Source organism: Oncorhynchus keta, chromosome 10 (assembly GCF_023373465.1).
Source record: "Oncorhynchus keta strain PuntledgeMale-10-30-2019 chromosome 10, Oket_V2, whole genome shotgun sequence".
NCBI lineage: Eukaryota > Metazoa > Chordata > Actinopteri > Salmoniformes > Salmonidae > Oncorhynchus > Oncorhynchus keta.
This window is the reverse complement of record NC_068430.1, coordinates 76,738,433-76,748,444: the sequence shown is the minus strand read 5'-3', so window position 1 is coordinate 76,748,444 and position 10,012 is coordinate 76,738,433. Positions and strand designations below refer to the sequence as shown.

General features: G+C 47.0%; 1 long non-coding RNA gene across 16 annotated transcripts in view; it reads left to right on the top strand.

Moving 5' to 3' along the window:
* LOC127932398 (uncharacterized) overlaps positions 1–5,151 on the top strand; it is an 8,406-nt gene extending 3,255 nt beyond the window's left edge. The window contains exons 4-10 of one of the 16 annotated variants that reach the window (XR_008145127.1): positions 1–99; positions 313–1,673; positions 1,844–2,205; positions 2,249–2,978; positions 3,509–4,758; positions 4,888–4,973; positions 5,017–5,151. The exon at positions 1–99 is cut by the window's left edge and continues 95 nt beyond it. This is a non-coding gene — a long non-coding RNA (uncharacterized LOC127932398). Of the gene's footprint in view, positions 100–312; positions 1,674–1,843; positions 2,206–2,248; positions 2,979–3,102; positions 3,164–3,188; positions 3,384–3,508 lie in introns of those variants that run through there. The other 15 variants (XR_008145141.1, XR_008145139.1, XR_008145135.1 and 12 more) reach the window with 15 other exon arrangements.
* Positions 5,152–10,012: the final 4,861 nt, after the last annotated feature.

Sequence of the window (10,012 nt, the reverse complement as noted above, 5' to 3'; positions counted from 1 at the left end):
TCATCCCCCACTAGACCAGTTAGGTAGAGGTGGTGTTATCATCCCCCACTAGACCAGTTAGATAGAGGTGGTGTTATCATCCCACACTAGACCAGTTAGGTAGAGGTGGTGTTATCATCCCCCACTACACTAGACCAGTTAGGTAGAGGTGGTGTTATCATCCCACACTACACTAGACCAGTTAGATAGAGGTGGTGTTATCATCCCCCACTAGACCAGTTAGGTAGAGGTAGTGTTATCATCCCCCCCACTACACCAGACCAGTTAGGTAGAGGTGGTGTTATCATCCCCCCACTACACCAGACCAGTTAGATAGAGGTGGTGTTATCATCCCCCACTAGACCAGTTAGATAGAGGTGGTGTTATCATCCCCCACTAGACCAGTTAGATAGAGGTGGTGTTATCATCCCACACTACACTAGACCAGTTAGATAGAGGTGGTGTTATCATCCCACACTACACTAGACCAGTTAGATAGAGGTGGTGTTATCATCCCACACTACACTAGACCAGTTAGGTAGAGGTGGTGTTATCATCCCCCACTAGACCAGTTAGATAGAGGTGGTGTTATCATCCCACACTACACTAGACCAGTTAGATAGAGGTGGTGTTATCATCCCACACTACACTAGACCAGTTAGATAGAGGTGGTGTTATCATCCCACACTACACTAGACCAGTTAGGTAGAGGTGGTGTTATCATCTCCCACTACACCAGACCAGTTAGGTTGAGGTGGTGTTATCATCCCACACTACACTAGACCAGTTAGGTAGAGGTGGTGTTATCATCCCCCACTAGACCAGTTTGGTTAGAGGTGGTGTTATCATCCCCAACTAGACCAGTTTGATAGAGGTGGTGTTATCATCCCCCACTAGACCAGTTAGATAGAGGTGGTGTTATCATCCCACACTACACTAGACCAGTTAGATAGAGGTGGTGTTATCATCCCCCACTACACTAGACCAGTTAGATAGAGGTGGTGTTATCATCCCACACTACACTAGACCAGTTAGATAGAGGTGGTGTTATCATCCCACACTACACTAGACCAGTTAGATAGAGGTGGTGTTATCATCCCCCACTACACTAGACCAGTTAGATAGAGGTGGTGTTATCATCCCACACTACACTAGACCAGTTAGATAGAGGTGGTGTTATCATCCCACACTACACTAGACCAGTTAGATAGAGGTGGTGTTATCATCCCACACTACACTAGACCAGTTAGATAGAGGTGGTGTTATCATCCCCCACTACACTAGACCAGTTAGGTAGAGGTGGTGTTATCATCCCCCACTAGACCAGTTAGATAGAGGTGGTGTTATCATCCCCCACTAGACCAGTTAGATAGAGGTGGTGTTATCATCCCACACTACACTAGACCAGTTAGATAGAGGTGGTGTTATCATCCCCCACTACACTAGACCAGTTAGATAGAGGTGGTGTTATCATCCCCCACTAGACCAGTTAGGTAGAGGTGGTGTTATCATCCTCCACTAGACCAGTTAGATAGAGGTGGTGTTATCATCCCACACTAGACCAGTTAGGTAGAGGTGGTGTTATCATCCCCCACTACACTAGACCAGTTAGGTAGAGGTGGTGTTATCATCCCCCACTAGACCAGTTAGATAGAGGTGGTGTTATCATCCCCCACTAGACCAGTTAGATAGAGGTGGTGTTATCATCCCACACTACACTAGACCAGTTAGATAGAGGTGGTGTTATCATCCCCCACTAGACCAGTTAGGTAGAGGTAGTGTTATCATCCCCCCCACTACACCAGACCAGTTAGGTAGAGGTGGTGTTATCATCCCCCCACTACACCAGACCAGTTAGATAGAGGTGGTGTTATCATCCCCCACTAGACCAGTTAGATAGAGGTGGTGTTATCATCCCACACTAGACCAGTTAGATAGAGGTGGTGTTATCATCCCCCACTAGACCAGTTAGATAGAGGTGGTGTTATCATCCCCCACTAGACCAGTTAGATAGAGGTGGTGTTATCATCCCACACTACACTAGACCAGTTAGATAGAGGTGGTGTTATCATCCCACACTACACTAGACCAGTTAGATAGAGGTGGTGTTATCATCCCACACTACACTAGACCAGTTAGGTAGAGGTGGTGTTATCATCCCCCACTAGACCAGTTAGATAGAGGTGGTGTTATCATCCCACACTACACTAGACCAGTTAGATAGAGGTGGTGTTATCATCACACACCACACTAGACCAGTTAGATAGAGGTGGTGTTATCATCCCACACTACACTAGACCAGTTAGGTAGAGGTGGTGTTATCATCTCCCACTACACCAGACCAGTTAGGTTGAGGTGGTGTTATCATCCCACACTACACTAGACCAGTTAGGTAGAGGTGGTGTTATCATCCCCCACTAGACCAGTTTGGTTAGAGGTGGTGTTATCATCCCCCACTACACTAGACCAGTTTGATAGAGGTGGTGTTATCATCCCCCACTAGACCAGTTAGATAGAGGTGGTGTTATCATCCCCCACTACACTAGACCAGTTAGATAGAGGTGGTGTTATCATCCCACACTACACTAGACCAGTTAGATAGAGGTGGTGTTATCATCCCCCACTAGACCAGTTAGATAGAGGTGGTGTTATCATCCCCCACTACACTAGACCAGTTAGGTAGAGGTGGTGTTATCATCCCCCACTAGACCAGTTAGATAGAGGTGGTGTTATCATCCCCCACTAGACCAGTTAGATAGAGGTGGTGTTATCATCCCCCACTAGACCAGTTAGATAGAGGTGGTGTTATCATCCCCCACTAGACCAGTTAGATAGAGGTGGTGTTATCATCCCACACTACACTAGACCAGTTAGATAGAGGTGGTGTTATCATCCCCCACTACACTAGACCAGTTAGATAGAGGTGGTGTTATCATCCCCCACTAGACCAGTTAGGTAGAGGTGGTGTTATCATCCCCAACTAGACCAGTTTGATAGAGGTGGTGTTATAATCCCCCACTAGACCAGTTAGATAGAGGTGGTGTTATCACCCCACACTACACTAGACCAGTTCGATAGAGGTGGTGTTATCATCCCCCACTACACTAGACCAGTTTGATAGAGGTGGTGTTATCATCCCCCACTACACTAGACCAGTTAGATAGAGGTGGTGTTATCATCCCACACTACACTAGAACAGTTAGGTAGAGGTGGTGTTATCATCCCCCACTAGACCAGTTAGATAGAGGTGGTGTTATCATCCCCCACTAGACCAGTTAGATAGAGGTGGTGTTATCATCCCCCACTAGACCAGTTTGATAGAGGTGGTGTTATCATCCCCCACTAGACCAGTTAGATAGAGGTGGTGTTATCATCCCACACTACACTAGACCAGTTAGATAGAGGTGGTGTTATCATCCCACACTACACTAGACCAGTTAGACAGAGTTGGTGTTATCATCCCACACTACACTAGACCAGTAAGATAGAGGTGGTGTTATCATCCCCCCACTAGACCAGTTTGATAGAGGTGGTGTTATCATCCCCCACTAGACCAGTTAGATAGAGGTGGTGTTATCATCCCACACTACACTAGACCAGTTAGATAGAGGTGGTGTTATCATCCCACACTACACTAGACCAGTTAGACAGAGTTGGTGTTATCATCCCACACTACACTAGACCAGTAAGATAGAGGTGGTGTTATCATCCCACACTACACTAGACCAGTTAGATAGAGGTGGTGTTATCATCCCACACTACACCAGACCAGTTCGGTAGAGGTGGTGTTATCATCCCACACCAGACCAGTTAGATAGAGGTGGTGTTATCATCCCACAACAGACCAGCTCGATAGAGGTGGTGCTGTCATCCTACACTAGACCAGTTAGATAGAGGTGGTGTTATCATCCCACACTACACCAGACCAGTTCGGTAGAGGTGGTGTTATCATCCCCCACTACACTAGACCAGTTAGATAGAGGTGGTGTTATCATCCCACACTACACCAGACCAGTTCGGTAGAGGTGGTGTTATCATCCCACACTACACCAGACCAGTTCGGTACAGGTGGTGTTATCATCCCCCACTACACCAGTTAGATAGAGGTGGTGTTATCATCCCACACTACACTAGACCAGTTAGATAGAGGTGGTGTTATCATCCCACACTACACCAGACCAGTTAGATAGAGGTGGTGTTATCATCCCCCACTAGACCAGTTAGATAGAGGTGGTGTTATCATCCCACACTACACCAGACCAGTTAGATAGAGGTGGTGTTATCATCCCACACTACACTAGACCAGTTAGATAGAGGTGGTGTTATCATCCCACACTACACCAGACCAGTTAGATAGAGGTGGTGTTATCATCCCACACTACACCAGACCAGTTAGATAGAGGTGGTGTTATCATCCCCCACTAGACCAGTTAGATAGAGGTGGTGTTATCATCCCACACTACACCAGTTAGATAGAGGTGGTGTTATCATCCCACGCTACACTAGACCAGCTAGATAGAGGTGGTGTTATCATCCCACACTACACCAGACCAGTTCGGTAGAGGTGGTGTTATCATCCCACACTACACCAGACCAGTTCGGTAGAGGTGGTGTTATCATCCCACACTACACCAGACCAGTTAGATAGAAGTGGTGTTATCATCCCACACTACACTAGACCAGTTTGGTAGAGGTGGTGTTATCATCCCACACTACACCAGACCAGTTCGGTAGAGGTGGTGTTATCATCCCACACTACACCAGACCAGTTAGATAGAGGTGGTGTTATCATCCCACACTACACCAGACCAGTTAGATAGAGGTGGTGTTATCATCCCACACTACACTAGACCAGTTCGGTAGAGGTGGTGTTATCATCCCACACTACACTAGACCAGTTAGATAGAGGTGGTGTTATCATCCCACACTACACTAGACCAGTTCGGTAGAGGTGGTGTTATCATCCCACACTACACTAGACCAGTTAGATAGAGGTGGTGTTATCATCCCACACTACACTAGACCAGTTCGGTAGAGGTGGTGTTATCATCCCACACTACACTAGACCAGTTAGATAGAGGTGGTGTTATCATCCCACACTACACTAGACCAGTTCGGTAGAGGTGGTGTTATCATCCTACACTACACCAGACCAGTTCGGTAGAGGTGGTGTGTTATTTTGGTCACAGCTGGGCTGTTATGTCCAGGCTATCTCTTTATTCTTGATTTATTTATAGTCAAGTTGACTGTAAACACTTTCTAATTTACAGAAACGACCTGGGTAATAGTTACAGGGGATAGGAGAGGGGAGAAATGAGCCAATTGGAAGCTGGGGATGATTAGGTGACCGTGACGGTAGGAGGGCCAGATTGGAACAGAGCCTGCAGTAAAACGGCCATTCTCATTCTACTTCCCCTTGATGACCTAAGAGAATTTAGGAGATTTGGAAAACCGACAGGATCCAGATTCAGGGTTAAAATCAATGTCGTTCTATTCCTGGTACAGTAGATATTGTATTATCTTTGTTCATTTATTTGTTTGAATCTGAGGTTGTAAACAAACTCACAGTTTATTTCCCGGAGTATATGTCTGCGTTCCAAAGGGGGGGTGGGGTCTCGAGTGGCACAGCAGTCTAAGGCACTGTATCTCAGTGCTAGAGGCGTCACTGCAGACCCTGGTTTGATCCCGGGCTGTATCACACCCGGACGTGATCGGGAGTCCCATAGGGTGGTGCAGCGTCGTCCGGGTTTTGGGAGGCCGGGGTAGGCCGTCATTGTACATAAGAATTTGTTCTTAACTGACTTTCCTCGTTAAATAAAGGTACAAAAAAATAATAATCCTATTCCATACAGTTGAAGTCTGAAGTTTACAGACACCTTAGCCAAATACATTTAAACTCACTTTTTCACAATTCCTGATTTAAATCCTAGTTAAAATTCCCTGCCTTAGGTCAGTTAGGATCACTACTTTTTTTAAAGAATGTGAAATGTCAGAATAATAGTAGAGAGAATGATTTATTTCAGCTTTTATTTCTTTCATCACATCCCAGTGGGTCAGGAGTTTACATACACTCAATTAGTATTTGGTAGCATAGCCTTTAAATTGTTTAACTTGGGTCAAATGTTTCGGGTAGCCTTCCACAAGCTTCCCACAATAAGTTGGGTGAATTTTGGCCCATTCCTCCTGACAGAGAAGGTGTAACTGAGTCAGGTTTGTAGGCCTCCTTGCTCGCACATGATTTTTCAGTTCTGCCCACAAATGTTCTATGGGACATGAGGTCAGGGCTTTGTGACGGCCACTCCAATACCATGACTTTGTTGTCCTAAAGTAATTTTGCCACAACTTTGGAAGTATGCTTAGGGTCATTGTCCATTTTATTTTTCCAGGTAAGTTGACTGAGAACACGTTCTCATTTGCAGCAACGACCTGGGGAATAGTTACAGGGGAGTGGAGGGGGATGAATGAGCCAATTGTAACCTGGGGATTATTAGGTGACTGTGATGGTTTGAGGGCCAGATTGGGAATTTAGCCAGGACACCGAGGTTAACACCCCTACTCTTACAATAAGTGCCATGGGATCTTTAATGACCTGAGAGTCAGGACACCCATTTAACGTTCCATCCGAAAGACAGCACCCTACACAGGGCAGTGTCCCCAATCACTGCCCTGGGGCATTGTGATATTTTTTTAGACCATAGGAAAGACTGCCTCCTACTGGCCCAACACCACTTCCAGCAGCATCTGGTCTCCCATCCAGGGACTGACCAGGACCAACTCTGCTTAGCTTCAGAAACAAGACAGCAGTGGTATGCAGGGTGGTATGCTGCTGGCCCATTTGGAAGACCCATTTGTGTCCAAGCTTTAACTTCCTGTCTGATGTCTTGAGATGTTGCTTCAATATATCCACATAATTTTCTTTCCTCATGATGCCATCTGTTTTGTAAAGTGCACCAGTCCCTCGTGCAACAAAGCACCCCCACAACATGATGCTGCCACCCCCGTGCTTCACGGTTGGGACGGTGTTCTCCAAACATGACGATGGTCATTATGGCCAAACAGTTCAATTTGTTTCATCAGACCAGAGGACATTTCTCCAAAAAGTACAATCTTTGTCCCCATGTGCAGTTGCAAACCGTGGTCTGTCTTTTTTATGGCGGTTTTGGAGCAGTGGCTTCTTCCTTGCTGAGCGGCCTTTCGGGTTATGTCGATATAGGACTCCTTTTACTGTGGATATAGATACCTGTACCTGTTTCCTCCAGCATCTACACAAGGTCCTTTTGCTGTTGTTCTGGGATTAGTTTGTACTTTTCGCACCAAAGTATGTTCATCTCTAGGAGACAGAACGCGTCTCCTTCCTGAGCGGTATGACGGATGCGTGGTCCCATGGGGTTTATACTTGCGTACTATTGTTTGTACAGATGAATGTGGTACATTTGGAAATGGCCCCCAATGGCCCCCAAGGATGAACCAGACTTGTGGAGGTCTACAATAATTTTTCTGAGGTCTTGGCTGATTTCTTTAGAGGCACTGAGTTTGAAGGTAGGCCTTAAAATACATCCACAGGTACACCTCCAATTGACTCAAATGATGCCAAATTGCTTCTAAAGCCATGGCCTTATTTTCTGGAATTTTCCAAGCTGTTTAAAGGCACAGTCAACTTAGTGTATGTAAACTTCTGACCCACTGGAATTGTGATGCAGTGAATTATAAGTGAAATAATCTGTCTGTAAACAAGTGTTGGAAAAATTACTTGTGTCATGTCCTAACTGACTTGCCTTAACTATAGTTTGTTAACAAGACATTTGTGGAGTGGTTGAAAAACAAGTTTTAATGACTCCAACCTAAGTGTATGTAAACTTCCGACTCCAACTGTACACACACACATACATACGTATATATATATATATATATGTGTGTATATAGTGCACTACCTGACCAGGTCCCATAGTGCACACATCCTATCTCACTAAAATCAATCATTCTTTATCTCTGTCTCGGACTAGGATATGACATCGTCAAAATGCCTCAGTGTTTTGTTTACCACCACAAGGGTTCCGTCTATTGCAGAGGCAGGGCATCACCACGGTAACATCACAGAGAGCTAGGGCTGGGCTCTAGTCAGCCCCGTCAAGAGTCTGCATGATCAAGCACCATGATCTGTCTATGCAATCGGGACTGTAGGGAGAGATGGAGAAATAGGAGGAAGCAGGGGAAAGAGAGAGAGAGAAGGAAGCGGGAGAGGGAGTAAGAGAGAGAATGAATGAGATACAGAGAGACACACAGAAAGAGGAAGAAGAGAGAGAGAGGGAGAGAGAAGGAAGAGGGGAGGGAGAGTGAAAGAGAGGGAGAGAGAAGGAAGAGGGGCGGGAGAGTGAAAGAGAGGGAGAAGGACAGGAGATGGAGAGAGAAGGAAGCGGGAGAGGGAGTAAGAGAGAGAATGAATGAGATACAGAGAGACACACAGAAAGAGGAAGAAAAGAGAGAGAGAGAGAAGGAAGAGGGGAGGGAGAGTGAAAGAGAGGGAGAAGGACAGGAGATGGAGAGAGAAGGAAGAGGGGAGGGAGAGTGAAAGAGAGGGAGAAGGAAAGGAGATGGATAGAGAAGGAAGAGGGGAGGGAGAGTGAAAGAGAGGGAGAAGGAAAGGAGATGGAGAGAGAAGGAAGAGGGGAGGGAGAGTGAAAGAGAGGGAGAAGGACAGGAGATGGAGAGAGAAGGAAGAGGGGAGGGAGAGTGAAAGAGAGGGAGAAGGACAGGAGATGGAGAGAGAAGGAAGAGGGGAGGGAGAGTGAAAGAGAGGAAGAAGGAAAGGAGATGGAGAGAGAAGGAAGAGGGGAGGGAGAGTGAAAGAGAGGGAGAAGGACAGGAGATGGAGAGAGAAGGAAGAGGGGAGGGAGAGTGAAAGAGAGGGAGAAGGACAGGAGATGGAGAGAGAAGGAAGAGGGGGGAGAGTGAAAGAGAGGGAGAAGGACAGGAGATGGAGAGAAGGAAGAGGGGAGGGAGAGTGAAAGAGAGGGAGAAGGACAGGAGATGGAGAGAGAAGGAAGAGGGGAGGGAGAGTGAAAGAGAGGGAGAAGGACAGGAGATGGAGAGAGAAGGAAGAGGGGAGGGAGAGTGAAAGAGAGGGAGAAGGACAGGAGATGGAGAGAGAAGGAAGAGGGGAGGGAGAGTGAAAGAGAGGGAGAAGGACAGGAGATGGAGAGAGAAGGAAGAGGGGGGGAGAGTGAAAGAGAGGGAGAAGGACAGGAGATGGAGAGAGAAGGAAGAGGGGAGGAGAGGAAAGAGGGGAGAAGGACAGGAGATGGAGAGAGAAGGAAGAGGGGAGGGAGAGTGAAAGAGAGAAGGACAGGAGATGGAGAGAGAAGGAAGAGGGGAGGGAGAGTGAAAGAGAGGGAGAAGGACAGGAGATGGAGAGAGAAGGAAGAGGGGAGGGAGAGTGAAAGAGAGGGAGAAGGACAGGAGATGGAGAGAGAAGGAAGAGGGGAGGGAGAGTGAAAGAGGGAGAAGGACAGGAGATGGAGAGAGAAGGAAGAGGGGAGGGAGAGTGAAAGAGAGGGAGAAAGACAGGAGATGGAGAGAGAAGGAAGAGGGGAGGGAGAGTGAAAGAGAGGGAGAAGGACAGGAGATGGAGAGAGAAGGAAGGGAGATAAATGAGCCAGGGGAGTAAACTACATTTAGTTAAGTTACATTCTCCTGAGGATAAAAAAGGGAACATACACACACACACAGTGTTGCTGTAGATTCCCTTCCCTTTATCTCTAAAGACTCAGTGACCCAGCTTGAACGCAGCTCCCCCTCCTCCCTCATCGCCCCCTTTCTCTCTTCCCTCTCCTCCACCCCTTCCTCCCCCTCTCTCTCGTTACCATGGCAACGTGGGCGGCACATTTCTGCTCGAGCAATCAAGTGACCTTTTTTTACCAGACCTTAGCAAGAGAGAGAGAGAGAAAGAGAGAGGGACAGAGGGGAGGGAGATGGAGAGAGAAGGATGCAGTAGAGAAGGCAAGGGAGAGAGAGAGAGAGAGGGACCGAGGGGAGG